Source organism: Phaenicophaeus curvirostris, chromosome 1 (genome assembly GCF_032191515.1).
Source record: "Phaenicophaeus curvirostris isolate KB17595 chromosome 1, BPBGC_Pcur_1.0, whole genome shotgun sequence".
NCBI lineage: Eukaryota > Metazoa > Chordata > Aves > Cuculiformes > Cuculidae > Phaenicophaeus > Phaenicophaeus curvirostris.
This window is the reverse complement of record NC_091392.1, coordinates 154,137,118-154,154,745: the sequence shown is the minus strand read 5'-3', so window position 1 is coordinate 154,154,745 and position 17,628 is coordinate 154,137,118.

The following is a 17,628-nucleotide window of genomic DNA, read 5'->3' as shown; positions in this document are numbered from 1 at the left end:
ATACAACAACAGAGACTGTGATTTACTCTGAGTCAACATAAGACTTTTTACTTACTGCATTCGCCTTAGGGGCAAGAGGTGTTTAGTGTTCCTTATGCTATGGTAGGGAAAGCAATATTAGCAATCAGTGCCTCTTAGAGAAGAAATATATCCATATACATATTTAAACATAGATAATTTAGTCACAGTATGTGAATTGGTTGTGAAATTAAATTGTGAAATTAAAAAGGATTTCTGCATATGTTCCTGGATAATCAAAAGGAGCAAGATCCCCCAAAGGACCTACATGTCATTGTAGGTGAAAAATCCAAAATATCTCACTCAACTGTTGTTTGATATTCAAGGTATGGCTGGTTTCTTAAGTCTCTGTCTTGTGAACAGCCTAAATCTTGTCTATGGGAGCTGGTATTGTAGTTGTTTCTAGTTCAAGTGTGATTTTAATGTATAACATATTAAGTAAAACATCATACAAAACTGAAGGAGGTGCTAATGCATACAAGCTGTATATAAGCATTCACCTGGGATATAGATAATATGGATTGATTAGCTTATTAAGTTAGTAAAAATTACAATAAAATCTTAACTTTTTATTGTGGAGATTTTATCCTACATGGAGAGTCATTCCTGGTACTTTTAAGAATAACCATTTCTTTAAGGTTATCTGTCTTTAAAAGCTTTATTTTTCTAACTGGCAAAGTACCCACTGTGTATTTTACTTTCTGTCATTATGTAGAAATAACCTTAATATTTATTTTTCTTATCAACTGTTCCTGGGAATCCTAATCCCTATTCCACACATACAAAAAAACCCAACACAAACAAACAAAAAAAAAGCAAATGCAAAATTACTATCAACATTTCAATTAAAATTGCTTTAAGGAAAGATTCAGAACTCTGACATATCTTGCACACAAAATCTCATTTTTCAGTCTCAACCTCCTGGAAGTTATTTTGTATTTTATCTGACGGTCAGATCTTAAAATAATGTACGTTAGTAGGAAGTCTTTTCACAGAGCACACTCATTTTAAAACCTGTGATGTTTCAGTGATTCTTTCTCCTGTTATTGCAGAACACAATTATCCTTCTCTGAAGGTTCTGGCCACTGTATTGGGAAAATAGTCCTTTTCTCTCAACCATGGATGTTAATGGGAATGTCAAGGCTCTAGATATTCCTTTGAGAGACATGATGTATCTTAACAATATCCATCATTTTGGGGCATGTTGTAGTTTGAGGTAAATTAGAGTCAGATTTGTGACTAACTCGGTTGCTGGAAGTAACTTAATTCTCTGAAAACTAACAGCATGTTTTTGAGAGAGTGTTCTTCTCTGAAGACATAACACAAGGGAACTCTTATTCAAAAAGGCCAATACTTGTACTTGACAAAGGCCATCCTCAAGATGATGGAAAGGAAGCCGCAGCTGGGAGGAGGAGTGAATAGAGTAGGTGACCTAAACTGACCAACAGAGTATTGGATCCCATATATGTCATACTCAGTATAAGACTGAGAGATCACGAGCGTCTCACTCTCTTCTGCAACGGCCAATGCCCAGTGAGGACCTCAACTGTCTGATTGTTCCTGATACTGGACCCATGCATTCCTCAATCCAGTTCCTGAGTCCAGCTCCAGCCTCGCCGTGGACCCATTCCCTCAAGTCTACTCTGCATCATTTGTGGTGACATATAGTCATCGAGGGGAAGTGGTGGCATGACTTCACATATTTTTATAATTTTTTACTCTCTAATTATTTCCATTGTTATCAATATCATTTCATTAAAGCTGTAGTTCTAGTTTCCAATCTATAAGCCTTTTTCCTCTCATTTCCCTCTGCCCTTGCCCTGTGGGGTGTATGTTGAGAAGGGATTTTGGAGGCTCAGCTACACAGCTTTAGCTGCTGAATTTGGCCGGCTGGGGCTAAACCTTGACAGGGCAGCAGCTGCTGTGCACTGCTGTACTTCCAAACAACAAAGAAAATCACAGTGTTTTTTAGTGTTTTTCTAACACTCTACATCATACTAAGCAGACGGTATTTCCAAGTGGACTTAAGGAAAAATAGTGTCCTAATCTCCTGTGCTGTACTATTGTGTCCCTAAAGGGAAAGGGAATTGTTCCCATTGTAGAGGGAATCACAGTAACATTATTCAAGGCTTCCACCTTGCTGGTGTGAATCTTCTTGCAGCTTATAGGTTTTCTTTTTTCCCTGACATTGAAGAAGCTGGAGATTGTCTCCCATATACAGTTTGGATGAGGGATAAAGAACCTTAGACATGAAATCTGAACCCTGAGAATTCTTCTCATGGTATAAAACTTCTCCTGTTTTATTTCCATCGATTCCGTTCTCTATGGCTGAAAGAAAAGAAACATTATCTTCCCAAACTTAACAGAAAACCTCACATTTTACTTAGTCAATATACCATATAATCAATACAGAGATGTTTAAAATCTTATTATAGTAGCAGGCATACAAAAATTTGTCTTACTGCATGGACATTCCATGTTTTGTATCATGCATGCCCAGTAAGAAAAAGACAAAACCATACAATTCTTTCAGAACAGAACCATCCTTTGTTAATGTTCCACATAAACCTTTTCTGTTTAAAAAAGTTTTATTCCCCAGGTGTTAAGACTTACAATCTTGCCACACGTATTAAATCCCACTGAGATAAACACAGCATCCTGCTTCAGTCGAGAAAAAATGTAGACTGATTTTCTTTTTTTTTCAACATAAGTTATAACTCTGTACCTGACTGACTATCCCTGTTAGAAAAGAGAACTCTTATAAGAAATTCATCCTGCGTGTGAAAGGTCAGATTCAGAGGCTAAGCGTTATACAGCAAGCCTCTAGGCTTGTTGTTACAGAAGCCCAGAGGAGCAAAAATGTGTTCAAGTCAGGCAGTAATGGGAAAAAAGACATCCAAAAAAAAAAAAGCTCTGAATGAGAAAATAATACGTACCTCTGTGTTCTCTCTCAGAGGAAGAGCAAGGAAGCAGAAAAAAACCAAAAAACAAAAACAGAGAAAGAAAACCTCTATTGTAGAAGATTTAAGTGTAAGAGCATATATCAAATAATATAAATAATTTATATAAAAATCCAATTTAAAAGTCATCACTCTATCTCCTAATATTATTATTGGAATATATTATAATTATAAAAAAATTAAAATATGAAAAAGAGTACTTAAATATGACAAAAATATTGAGGCATAAAAAAGCACAGTGAAATTATCTATGTAAATTAATCTTGACCCTAGATGATGTTATGCAATAACCATATGATTATTCTTTTAATTTGTGGTCTTTGAGGACTCACTTTACTTATGAAAACTCTACTTCTTGCCTTCTCCCATTCTGCATGGACAACAGTGACTAAAATACAGCCTGAAACGACAAAATCTGGGCTGCTGTATAGAGTAGAGAAAATACTATAAGCTGATACTTGCCATATGTATTTCATTGGAGATGTAAAAATATAGGAATTATTTCTTTCTCACATGAACACCCTGTTGTTATTTTTTAAATCAGTTTCTGTAATTGTCGCTTCGCACACGTTTCTCTCATCCTCTCACCACCAGCACATATCATGGCTGTTGCACGACAGATTAGAAAACTGGTTTTCAAGAATGATTCTTACTGCTATCTCCTTGAGATGGTTTGGGAATGTGATAGGACATGCCCAAGGATACCTGTGCATGACAGCTGGGAACCTGCATGCTTTAAAAATAACATCCTATTTCATAATGAAACAGAGAAAAGCCAAGGGAATAACAAGGATGATAACAAAGTTTCTTACTTACAAGAAAGTTTGCTTACCAGTGCAGTTAGTCTATCTCCCATCCTAAAGATGACAGTAGCATTTGTCAGCATTAAATTACTGAGAGTATAAACAGCATACAAGTATTGCCAGTAAAACTATCAAAAGCCTGTCCACTGCCTACTACACAGCTTACTGTTTCATGTGGCTTGAGCCAAAGTAACCTTACTTTGCCTTATGACACGGGATATGACATTATGAGATCTGTATTTTCTTCCATTTACTTATGGAAAATACATTATAATGGATGCTCTGAGTGCTATGGCTGTTTAAGTATGTAGGAGTTAAAAGCAGCCTATGAAAAATGTAAGACTAATTTCTATTCACTTAAGCTGAATATAGGACATAATTAACAGCTATTAATCTGTACAGTAATTAGCATTAGTCTTGCAAACTGAGGATAATAAAAAGATTTAGCTGAAGTTCCAGTGGTTCACAATTAGTAAACAACTTCTATTTCTGGAAAATAATTCTCCCAGTTATTACAGGTTGTGTCTAATTACTGTGAATGAATAAAAATTGACGGATTGTGCAGATCATACAGCAATATTTTCGACATAAACTTTTCTCCAGTGTGTTCATGGATTGAGAGTAGCCCTGAAGAGGAGGTCTTAGAGATGTTGGTAGATGAGAAGCTCAACGTGAGCTGGCAATGGGTGCTTGCAGTCCAGAAAGCCAACAGTATCCTGAGCTGCATCAAAAGAGGTATGAGTAGCAGGTTGAGGGAGGCGATTCTCCCCATCTGCTCTGCTCTTGTGAGACCTCATCTCGAGTATTGTGTTCAGTTCTGGAGCACTCAGCACAGGAAGGACATAGCTCTGATAGAGTGTGTCCGGAGGAGGGCCACTAAGATGACAAGAGGGCTGGAGCACATGAGACAGGCTGAGAAAGTTGGACTTGAAGAACAGAAGGCTCCAGGGCTACCTTACAGCTGCCTTCCAGTACTTAAAGAGGGCCTACAGGAAAAACAGGGAGGGACTTTTTGTGAGGAAGTGTAGTGACAGGATGAGGGATAATGGTTTTAAGCTGAGAGAGGAGATTTAGATTAGATACTTGGAAACATATATTTACTGTGAGACTGGCAATGAAGTGTAACAGTTGCCCAGACATGTTTTGGATGCTTCATCCAAAATCACTGAGAACTGGCAGCAGGGACTGTAAGCTCTGCATCTGGGTGCTAGATCGAGGCTACAAGGCAGTAGCCAGAGCAGGGGAAGCCCAGGAAATCCAAGAGAGAGTGAGGGGCGAGCATGTCCTGACTCCTGGAAGCAGCAGCTGCCATGTGGCAGTTGACACATCAGTGGGTTGTTCTGGAAATTTTATATGGCCTCTAGGGAACACCAGTGACCAGAGTGCTGCAAACAGGAGTGGGCAAACAGATGTGTGATGCATCAGAAAAGTGTGTTGCAGCAGTTTGTGCTGTCAGTTATTGCAGGCAGGGTGAGCAGGGAGGGTGCTGGAGCTCGTCCAGAAGGACCAGAGAACCATGGTCTACGGGGCTGGATGGGGTCCACCCGAATGTGTTAAGGGAGCTGGCAGAAGAGCTTGCCAAATCCCTTTCCATCATCTATCAGCAGTCCTGGCTGACTGGGGAAGTTCCACTTGGCTAAAGGCTAACGGATGTTACATCCATTTACAAGAAGGGCCAGAGGGAGGATCCAGGAAACTACAGGCCTCTCAGTCTGACCTCAGTGCCAGGGAAAGTCTTGGAACAGGTGATCTTGAGTGCTATCCTACAGCACTTATGAAAAACCAGTCAGCATGGGATTGTGAAAGGCAGGTCTTGCCTTACTAACCTGATCACTTTCTGAGACAAGGTGACAACGGACGGTGGAAAAGCTGTGAATGTAGTATACTTGGACTTCAGTAAAGCCTTTGACACTGTTTCTCACCATATTGTATTTTAGAAACTGCCTTCCACTGGCCTGGACAGGCACACCCTCTGCAGGATAAAAAACTGGTTGGGTGGCCGGGCCCAAAGAGTTGTTGTAAATGGAGTTAAATCCAGTTGGAGGCCAGGCACAAGCGATGTTCCCCAGGGCACAGTGTTGAGTCCAATTCTGTTCAATATCTTTATCAAGGACCTGAATGAAGGGGTAGAATGTACCCTTAGTGAGTTTGCAGATGACTAAGCTGGGAAGAATTGTTGATCTGCTGGAGGGAAGGGAGGCCCTACAGAGGGATCTGAGAAGACTGGATTGATGGGTTGAGACCAATGCAATGAGGTTCAACAAGGCCAAGTGCGAGTCCTGCACTTTGGACACAACAACCCTGTGCAGCGCTACAGGCTTGGGGATGTGGCTGGAAATCTGCCTGGCAGAGAAGGACCTGGGGGTGTTGGTTGACTGCTGACTGAACGTGAGCCAGCAGTGTTCTCAGGTTGCTGAGAAAGCCAAACGCATCTTGGCTTGTATCAGAAACAGTGTGGCCAGCAGGACCAGCAAAGTGATTCTGCCCCTGTACTCGGAACTGCTGAGGCTGCACCTCGAATACTGTGTTTGGTTTTGGGCCACGCACTACAAGAAAGACATTGAGGTTCTGCAGTGTGTCCAGAGAAAAACGAAACTGGTGAAGGGGGAGAACAAGTCTTTTGAGGAACAGCTGAGGGAACTGGGGTTGTTTAGCTTGGAAGAGAGGAGGCTGAGGGGTGACCTTATTACTGTCTACAAGTACCTGAAAGGGGTTGTGGAAAGGCAGGTGTTGGTCTCTTCAACCAAGTGATAGGTGATAGGATGAGAGGGAATGGTCTCAAACTGCGCCAGGGGAGGTTCAGATTGGACATTAGGAAAAGTTTCCTCACTGAAAGGGTTATCAGGCACTGGAACAGTCTGCCCGTCACCATCCCTGGAGGGGTTAAAATGCAGAGGATATGATTTGCTTAGGGATATGATTTAGTAGTGGACAGGTACAGTTGGACTCAAAGATCTCAAAGGTCTTTCCCAGCCTAGTGGTTCTATGATTCTATCCCTGTAAGTGTTCAAAGCCAGGTTGGATGGGGCTTTGAGCAACCTAATCTAGTGGAAGGTGTCCCTACCCATGACAGAGGGGTTAGAACTAGATTATCATTAAGGTCCCTTCCATAATTCTATGATGCTATCAATAATTTTCTTTTTTTTTTCTTTTGTCAATAGGTTTCTGAAATATCCTTCTTTTAATACTGGTAAGAAATTTGAATTTAGTCTAGGTTATGAACACTTTCATTAAAGACAGGAAGAGTAATGTTATTGCTACATTTAAAAGAGTAAAAGAGATCCTTGCAGAAAAATTTGTAATTTGGAATACAATTTAATATGTTAGAACTTATGGAATGTCTTAATACTGAAAATAATCTTAATTATTACAACATCTTCTAATGAAATAACATGACTGTTCTGCTGTTATTAAATGCAAAAAGTGTATGCAAATCCATGGTTGTTGAAAAGCGCATTTAAAAGGCAATTAGAGTGTATTCATTATTATTGTGAAGGTGTTCTGTGATGGAAACAAACTTCTCCAGCAATTTATATCTGGTTCAGTTTCAAGACTTTATCTTAACTAAAAATTGTAATCTCTGCTATATATATTTTTTTATTATATAAATGGTATATATTTTTATGCATGCAAACTATACACATATCTCTACATATGATACTAATTCCTTTAGTAAAAGCTTAACATTCTGGAACTATTGCTTTATATCACTGATCCAGAGTAAAAAAAAGGAAAAAATATATAACATTGATAAATGTTCTATACCTATGTGAAAGCATACATTTTGTACATGGTAGTATATATTGAAACCTAATATTGAACTACTGAACCTCAGGCCAGTTAAAATTAATGTTTTCGTCATGCAAAGAAAATACATTGCAACAAGAAATCCTCCTTGTAAGTCGTTTTGATCAGAACATTTGTATGTGGTTACAAGCATGGCAACTAAACATCATGAATAACTTGTATGTGGATGTAGAAGTCAAAATAACTAAAGGGTAAAATAGAGACCTAACTATCCTGCAGAAGGCAGCAGAACTAATAAAGGTAGACAACTAAAGTGCACTGCATAAAGTGGCCTAATTTTATACTCCTAGAGAAAAAAAATTCTACTGAGAGAGTGGTGAAGCATTGGAACAGGTTGCCCAGGGAAGTGGTGGAGTCTCCATCCCTGGAGGTGTTCGGAAAGCAAGTAGATGTGGCACTTTGGAACATGGGTTAATAGGCATGGTGATGCTGGTCTGACGGCTGGGCTTGATCGTCTTAAAGGTATTTTTGAACTTCAATCAATCTGTGATTCTATGATTCTACTGCTGTAATACAGCCTTCTGAGCATAGTGCAAACAATAAACTTTTAAAAGAGGACTAAAGAAAAAGATGAAAGATCTCTGCAAAATGTAGTCCTGTGTCCATCTAGGAAAGGCATTTGGTCTTCATTTTCTATCAATTTTCTAACTCCATTTTGTCAAATTTTCATGTTATTGAAGTATAATGTATTTTTTTGTGTGTTTTAATTCCGTATCCAGTACTACTCTTATGTGATGATACTAAGCAATCTCATTTCTCATCAGTATTGACAGAAGATAAGATCATTTAGCATTACAGAAAATGTTTACAATTGTAGGACTTGGAAAAGGTGAAGAGAGGTAGATGTACCTATTTTATCTATTTCGCTGTGTAAGAAGGTGACATAAAGAACACTACCCTGGATTTTCTTACTATTACATAAAAAGCTGCAGCAGTTAGAGAGGAAAAGCAGTAATGAATTAGTAATATAGACTCATTTTAGAATAGGTCTAGACTTATGTGATGTCTACTGAAAATCCAGGTCAATGGATCAGTTCCTATGTATTATTTGAGCTCTTCAGGACCTATTTTCCCCACCACTTGGTTTCTTGAGGAAATTATCATGAGTTTTGCTTCAACTATGAGCAGAAAATTTTTTTAAAATTGAAAAAAATATTAATTATAGTTTCACTAATTATTTAGATTTTAGAGTTCAGCTTTTAGCTGTGTTGAATAACCATTTTTTAAAAAAGAATAATATAGAAAGATTGAAGTAGAAGGCAAAACCCAAAGTGTTAAAGTATTACTGATTCTTTATATGACACATTCTGATCTTTTTTGAGTTTGATAAGTAGAGCAAAGTCTGCACTTATCCACACTACAATGGAATCATACTAGTATTCTAGAATAATTGGTGTGTTGGGAGCTGCTGTAAAATCACATTTATTTAGGGATAAGAAGAACTACCCTCCTTAGAGATAAGGAATATTAATTGGCCTGGCAAAGTCTGAACAGCAAAAAAAGATAACAGCACAGAACTCAGAGGCAATAAATAATCCTTCTATTCGGCTTTCATCACAAAAATGAATCTGCAAGCAGTTAGAGATGCTATTGAACTTTATAAATACTGGGAAATGCAGAAATATTGCTGTCACTTAATCCTCAGTGAGGCAGTATCCTCAAAGTAACTCTATTACCATTACATTCTTTTAGGCTGAAGGCATCATTTTATCATATACAGATCTTGAAATTATTAAGCTACTGAGCTGCACATACAAACACATGCAATTCAGAGCATAATAACTGTTGTAATACTCAGTTAAGTCAGCGTATTACAATAAGCCTCTTTTTTCAACTTGTGTTTCTGCTGATACCTTGCATAAAAATGGGCACCCCCCCCCAACAAATCAGTACTTATTAGGTGCTATTATATGTTGTATCATTCTTGCTCAGCTCTTACATGACTATATGGTCATCCAATATCAAATAATAAGAATTAAACAATTTTGCATTTTTAATTTCTATAGCTTCTCCCATTTAACATGAGTTATGACTGAATTATATAGTTATTTTGTTTTGATTATATGACACAGCAGAATTGCTCATGAGCCAGACACAAGCTCTGACTCCAGAAGACTTTAACATGTTATTTGCGAGAAACCAGGAGGATATATGAGGAAAGGAACTGTTTTTAAGGCACAGCATTGACCATTTTGAATTTTAGTTTACCAGCAACTATCATGCAGACTTACAAAGTCAATCATCTATGTACAGCTCAAAGGCAGGAAAATTCACGGTTGGACTCGATGATCCGGTGGGTCTCTTCCAACCTGGTTATTCTGTGATTCTGTGATTCACTTGGTATGTAATGAAACATTCTGTGCTGTGATTACAAATGATGAAAAATATATTTTTTGTCAAAACCATACAGCAAAGCCAAGGAAGAGTAGGGGCAAGAGGAATATTTGCAAGTCTCAGTGAACAAGTGATGGCACTTTCACTGTTAGTATTAGTTTTGCCCCCTGTTTCAGCCAGGCAATTCAGTTAATTTCTTGATTCATCTGAGAGAGCAAGATAGTTAATAGAATACAAATCATCAAAGGTCAGAAGGAAGCTTGGAAAAATAGTACAGTAATATATTGCAGCCACCAGCTCTGGAGGAAAACTATAAATAATGCAAGGTAGGAGAGAAGCATGTTCCCTTTTATCAGTGGCAGTGTAGTTAAAGACAAAACAACTTACTTGCTGTTTGTTTTTTTTCTAATCGGCAAGAGGACACTGCTGCAGCTGTGCAAAATTGACAGATACTGCATGCACACTTTTTCTTTTCTCTAATTAATTTTTTTAATATACTCCTTGCCATTGACTGTTCTCCGTATCTCTGAGACCATAAGAGCTTTCACTTGTGCAATCACATCTATCTCCATTATCATCTCCTTCTTTGTCTTCTTGAGTCCACATATCTCTGGTTTTTGGTTTTTTTTATATACCTACTGCTTTAATCCTAGATATCTGTTATTTCATTGTATCATAGAATGAATCAGAAAAGTCTATAGCTATGTATTTTTATAGTTCCCTTCCATAATAAAAGAAGAAAAACCTCCCATGTTTAATTGGCTATTAAGGACCTAAAATACTTATTAATAAACATGTCAGCAAATATACACAAAAATATATGTTCAATGTACTCTCTTTTTTTATTTTAATGAAAAAGAGGTAGAAATCCTGTATTCCAAAGAATAAAAGGGGGCAAAAAACCAGAAATGGGATTTACTCCTATGTTTGCTGGATGTCGCTGAATGGTGAAATTCCTGCAGGAGAGATATATGAAAGAATTACTGTATTAGACTTTAAGCAAATGGTGAATTAGGACCTGAATGTTCAAAAATTCAGTGCATGATTTTGAACAGTGATAGTAAAAATACTTTATACTAAATAATGTGTTAAATAATTTCTAGGGTCTAAAACTTTATAAATATTAAATGAGGTAGCATTAGAAATAAAAACCAGATATTTGATTGCTTTTTCTTTTTTCACAGTCCATAGAATGTTTGCCAATAGACATGTGCCCAGCATGTTAGTTAAATATCAGAAGGTTCAATTCAGAATCCCAAGACTCGGAAAAATACAGAAAAAATATAAATTTTTACGCAGTGTTCCAAGCTATCTTGCATTTATGAAAAGTACACATACCTTTACTGTTGCAATATGCCATTGCCAAAGACAACTCCTTCTAATATTAGAAATTTTGAGGAACTGGAACATGCTGAAGATACTTTTCTCATTACAAGATATTTTTCTCAAAGAGAAAATAAACTACAGAATATAGTTATGATAGTTATGAAACTTATGTCTTCTGTAAAAAGCTAATTTTCTCTACCTTATCAGATTGCAATGTGTTACTTACAGATAAATGTAAGAAAGTATGGCCGTGACATGTAGAAATGCTTGATATAAAGGTTTTAATTTGGTTTTACTGTAAGTGTTTTAATAACAGAGTGTTTTGAAACTTCGGTCGTTATTTCCTTGCATCCTACCCTAAAGTTAATATCAGCTCAGAGATTTGCTTTTCAAACATAACAAAACCAACTTCATTGTTTTTATTCTGATGTTAACTACAAGAAACTCAGAAGATTTGAGTAAAATTATTGACCGGTATCCTCTGAGGTGTTGAGCTAAAGTCTCGTCCTAGAACCCTAAAAGGATGCTGTGACTGTAACATATGAAGTGTAAAGGAGCATAACTTGCATAGTACTGAAGAAAACTTGTGTTCCTGCTGTTTTCAACACCAAAGTGCAGTTACTTATCTGAAAAACATTACATCCAGATGTCTTCTTTCTATGGCCTTTTCCAGCAAGAAAAGTAATAGTTAAACATAAGTACTGCAGTGAAGGTAGAGATCAGGTTAATTCCCTAAAAATGACTCTCATCAGATATGTTGGAGCAGGTCATCCTTTTATGTAATACAGTACAACACTAGTATGATCATGGAGATCTGAAGGTGATTCAGCATATTAATCATTGCTCCACTGTGGCTTTGGTGGGCTTGTGGGCTCTGAGATTGTTTATGCCCAGGGAACTTTCATAATAATCTTTTTGGTAGAGTAGAAGCTTGTGACTGCTACTGGATATCTGGTTTTGCATGCTGTGTTAGAACACTGAAGAAGAAGGGCTATTGCTTTTTCATATGCAGAGACATTTATATAAATGTATATTGCATACATAACTTCTTTTTCATCCAACACTGATTTCATCGGTCCTCAGTCATGTTTGTTCTTCTCTGTGCTACATGTGGTGAAAGACCAGTTAATTTTTTATGAACGTGGTCGTGTTTTGACTTTAGTCACAAATGGGTTTCTCTTCCAGATTTCGAGTAGGAGTATACTGCATATGGAATTTAATATACACTATTCTTAAAATTTTGTGGTCCCTGTGGAGATTAGATTTAGCTATTGAAATCATAGAAAGGAAAAACCAAGGTATCCATGCGAGGATGGCAGATACTAATCAAAGAACCAAAGGAAGTTTGTGTCCTTTAGAATCAGCAGTTGAAGGTCAGATAGAATTTCCTGTGATGTGTTGAATATTTATGGCAATCTAACTATGAAGCAAAGAGCACTGTATAGACAACTGACCAACTATATTGGCTGAATTAACCTGAAGAAACAGTGGCATTTAGTGGTAACTGATGTGTGTTGATATGCTCAAGATGCATGTATGTGTGTTTCAGATCTGACAGAGGTCTTGCTGTAGACAACTGCAGCGTTCACCGGAGGACTGGGAGCCAGGCTCAGTTTAGTTTTGTCTGCAATCATGGAAGGCCTACAGTCTTGGAGTGAGGTGTAGCAGAGCAGAGCCTGAGTACTTGCAATACCACACTCATGCAGCCCAAGGCTGAGCCAAGAACAAGCAATCCATTGAGCGATGAGGAAAAATCTACATCTATTCTTTCCTTTTTCCTTTTTTTTTAATCTCAGTGTACATATACACAGAGGATATACTATGCCGCTGCTGCTTTTGCGGTGGTTGTTTCTATTATTAAATGGAGCCATAATATGTTATCCACAGGTAACGTACTAGGGGCATCTTAATAGGTAGATACATGACCCTTCTGTTCTGTTTTAGGAGGCATGGATGCAAGAAATTCTCTTCCAGGAACAAAGAAACATCTAGCCTTTTATTTTATTTATTATTATTATTATACAGTGTAGATACAGTCAAGGACATCAAACAGATGTATTGTATTCCATGTCCTTCTTTTAAATGTTACTTGAAAAGACCCAAGGTAGCAAAGGTGGTGAATCCTTACTGGCACACATTGATGATTCATATTTATACACTATCTCTGAAATTGCTAATTCTTCTACATTCTTAGAGTGGCCAATGTTTCCTTGCTTCTAATAGTGAATGGATTTGAGGTCTGGAGTGCTCAATGGCAGAACAAAAAATTGTCATTCCTGCTCCTCAGAATCTACCAAAATGCACAGAAACATTTCTGTCAAAAAAAAAAAATATTGTCACCCTACAAGTTAACTCCTTCTCAAAAATATGTTCTTACAGAATTCATCCAAATGATGTGTGCAAATGGCACATTTACTTGGTCAGGATGATCAAAACCAACTGTTAAGAATCTCACTGTTTCTTTTTTCCTTTAAGATGAAGATCTGAGCATTACATGTAAAAGTAACCACAGAGTACAGTTTTCATTTCAGAAGTTCAATTCCCCAAGTTAACTTTTCATTTCTCAAAATATTTTATTACTTATCCGATAACTTTAATTAAATCATTCTAGAATTGATATTTCCTTCATATTCTGAGTAAATATTTGGGATCAAATAGTGGAAGCTTTACATATGCTGAGCAACAATTAACTCAAATAGGTATTTTTCTTCCTATGATGTTATCCTCAAAACATAATGCTGTTCATTATGATTAAGATATGAAACTCTGCTGGAAGTAACTACCAGCTTGTACTCCTATTTTCTGTGAGATTTAATACTTTGCAGAGTTCCATATTTTTCCACTATTAAGTGAAATGTTACCTACACAGAACGGTAGATGACTGAAATTACTTACTGGTACACTTTTTGTACTTATTTTCCAAAGTGTCTCAGGCCCTACAACAGTTTGTCAGGGGAAAAGAGAATGTTTCAGAATGTGTTCATTTAAAGAAAAATCATACAGCACCAGTCCAAAGAAAGAATTCTATATAAGAGTTCTTTAATTAAATTATATACTGTAATTGTATGAAACAGATGATGGAAAGGGTCCTTTGCCTAAAGGAACTATGTTTTTTAGACAAGAATGATACTCTTTCAAATAGCACAGTCCATACAATAAAAATCTTTGCTTTTGCTAGTGATTGCTTCATCATTATGAACAAAAAATTTCTAAAAATATTCAGAAATGTCTTCTGTACATGATAAAGAAAAATTGGTTTTTTCATTTGCTTTAAACAGAAGCTCTAATGTTTGGAGTGTATGCAATCAACACAGTACATCAAAAAAAGCATATAAATTAAAGGGTTTGAATTTTTTTTCTTTAAATGTCATATCGTTCCTTTGTTAGATATGATGTGCATCTAAGTGTATTTTTCCAATATTTGCTTACTTGATAACAAAAGTTAAAATTGAAAAATCAGCAAATCATTTAACACTGGATTTGGAATGAGTATTCCCCTTTTTCAAAGTATTCTTTGCAGATTAATTTGCTAAGATTTAAGTTGCTATGATTGTACTCCTTACTCAAAGAATAGAAAACATCAGAGTTTTTACCAAAAACAGTAAAAAAAGTCAGGATAGTGTTATACACACAGCTCCTAGTACTCATTCCTTTCATTCATGCAATGTTCACTCTTCCACTGCTCCCCTGGGTATTAAGGTAATTGACCTTAATATGGTGTGTATGTGAGTGCATACAGGGAATCACCAACATGTCAAGTGCTTTGCTGGACAGAAGCATAATGTTGATGTTAACTGTTTCCTGCCTTCTAGGATTCCCTTGAATTTGTTTTCATGTGTTTGATAACATATTTTTGAACCTTGCCCTTGGTCTGAAGATCACATCCAAATTTACTGCATGGTGTGGTGTCAGAATGTTGTTTGTTGTTCTACCATGGCTAAAACTAGTTGTTCAGATGCTGGTCTTCATTTCTTTAAACAATCACGTGTGTGTTTCTCAAAGCCATGTCATCTCTGGTGTCAGACTGCGCCCTGCCTCCTATCATCTGTTATCTGTGCTCCTTCATCCACATCCTGTGTTCCCAGTTCTCAGGGTCTGCACTGTCAGACCAGGACTGTATTTCTCTACGCAGCACCACTATATCAGTCATAAACACCTTGTTATAACAAGAGTAACAGCTTACTACTACAATTTGCACAAAACCTATGAGCCTATCATATAGAAATAAGTCCAACACAACCATTAAAAAAATAATATATTATTTTTAGAAAAAGAAAGATGACAGAAAAATCGCTGTCACAGCTGAAGTAAGTAAAAATAAAACTGCAAGCATTCAAGATAGGGTCAGACGAGTCTGACAAGCCTCTGCTTTGAGGACCTGCAAACTCAGGGACCTGTTCCTAGCAACAACTATATAGTATTACTGGGCTAGAAGGTTACAGAATCTTTCAATTTACCACTGCTTAGCAGCTAAAGCATCTAGCGTGCAGCTATGGGCTTGTGACTAAGTAAGCTTTTGGCTTCCATTTCCTACGCTACCAAATTTTTGTAAATATTATTATTTATAAAGTAATTGAAATTGAACCTGTAGCTCAGCACTCACCTTTATTTTAGGTGCAGCTGCATAGGGTATAGTGAGTTATTCCAGCAAAGCAGAATACTAAGACTTCTGTTTAGCTGCAGGGGATTAAGAATCTTTTCATCTCTGTTATCTTCAAGTAGCCTGTTTTATTAATATATTTTCAGTGATGATAGGACGTTCAAGTCCCTCCATCAGGGGTAAAGAGAACTATTTCATCCATATACTGTATGAGATCCATAAGCAGTCAGCCACTGGATAAATTAAGAGCATGTTACATCCTTCTTACTACCATCTGCCTTGACTAAGACGGCTACAGCATCTGATTACACACAACAATTGAAAATATATATTAAGAATTGTTGCTGCTATGATATTTGAAAAATATATTGGTACTGAAGCTTTTAATTTATTTATGCAATGGCTGTTATGACCTAAAATAGGGATCTGCAAAGTAGCAGTTAAGCAGTTAAGCAAATATCTTGTAGTCTTTTGCTTTAAAATATTAGTCATGCTTGTTTCTAAATACATAATTTTTCATTATAAAACAAGATAAATAACCTACATCCTCAAAATAACAAAATAAACTTTTTTTTTTTAAGAAATATGTCCCTGATTTATACAACAAAACTAGAAAAATTATTAGACACAATGGTCACACACTAGGAGGTGTAGGATGTTGCCTACTCCTTGGCAGTAGTAGTAAGTATTGAATATAGTTGTAACTCCGTTTTTTCTCATAGCTTTAGACAGAAAAGTTCTTCCAGTAGACCTCATGTTTCTCCCGTAAGAGTAGAAAGAGACCAACCTTCCTTCCTTCCTTCCTTCCTTCCTTCCTTCCTTCCTTCCTTCCTTCCTTCCTTCCTTCCTTCCTTCCTTCCTTCCTTCCTCCCTTCCTTCCTCCCTTCTTTCCTTCCTTCCTTCCTTCCTTCCTTCCTTCCTTCCTTCCTTCCTTCCTTCCTCCCTTCCTTCCTCCCTTCCTTCCTCCCTTCCTTCCTCCCTTCCTTCCTCCCTTCCTTCCTCCCTTCCTTCCTCCCTCCCTCCCTTCCTCCCTCCCTTCCTTCCTCTCTTCCTTCCTCCCTCCCTCCCTCACTCCCTCCCTCCCTCCCTGGCTTACAGGTACATAACAGGATTTAGCTGCGTATTCCCAGGCTGCCCAGGGAAGTGGTTGAGTCAACACCTCTGGGATTATTTAAAGATGTGACACTTAAGGACATGGTTGGCAGTGTTAAGTTTATGGTTGGACACAGTCAACTTAAAAGTCTTTTCCAACCTAAATGATTCTATGGTTCTGAACAATTATGTTGCAATTTATGACTACTTTTATTATACCTATTGGAATGTAAAGGCTTATTAGCTTATAAACTTAAAGGGAAAAGTATGTTTCCTGACTCCTCTTTTTTTTAAAGAAAAAAGTAGAACAAACAATAAAGGACTTCACAGATGAAAGAATATAATAATACAAAGTTTGGTTTTAGCCAATATTTTTTTCTAAGTAGATGACGAAGTTCTTTACAAAAGGATTTGGCAGTATTGTCTTAAACCTGAGACACTGAGATTTGGTCCAGGCTATGACTTTATTGGTAAAGAATGCACTAGGAGTATTTTGGGGTTTTTTGGACCAAACAACATGGCTCCCACCCCAGATGTGTACGTCCTAAGACCAGCAGTGGCATCTGAAGAAAAATCAGTGTGATGGTCCCCTAAATCCCGTCATAGTGGTGTAGCTCCCATACACCAATCACTTGCAATCATTTGATAACTAATTAATTTATGAAATATCTGGATTCAGCTCCTCACT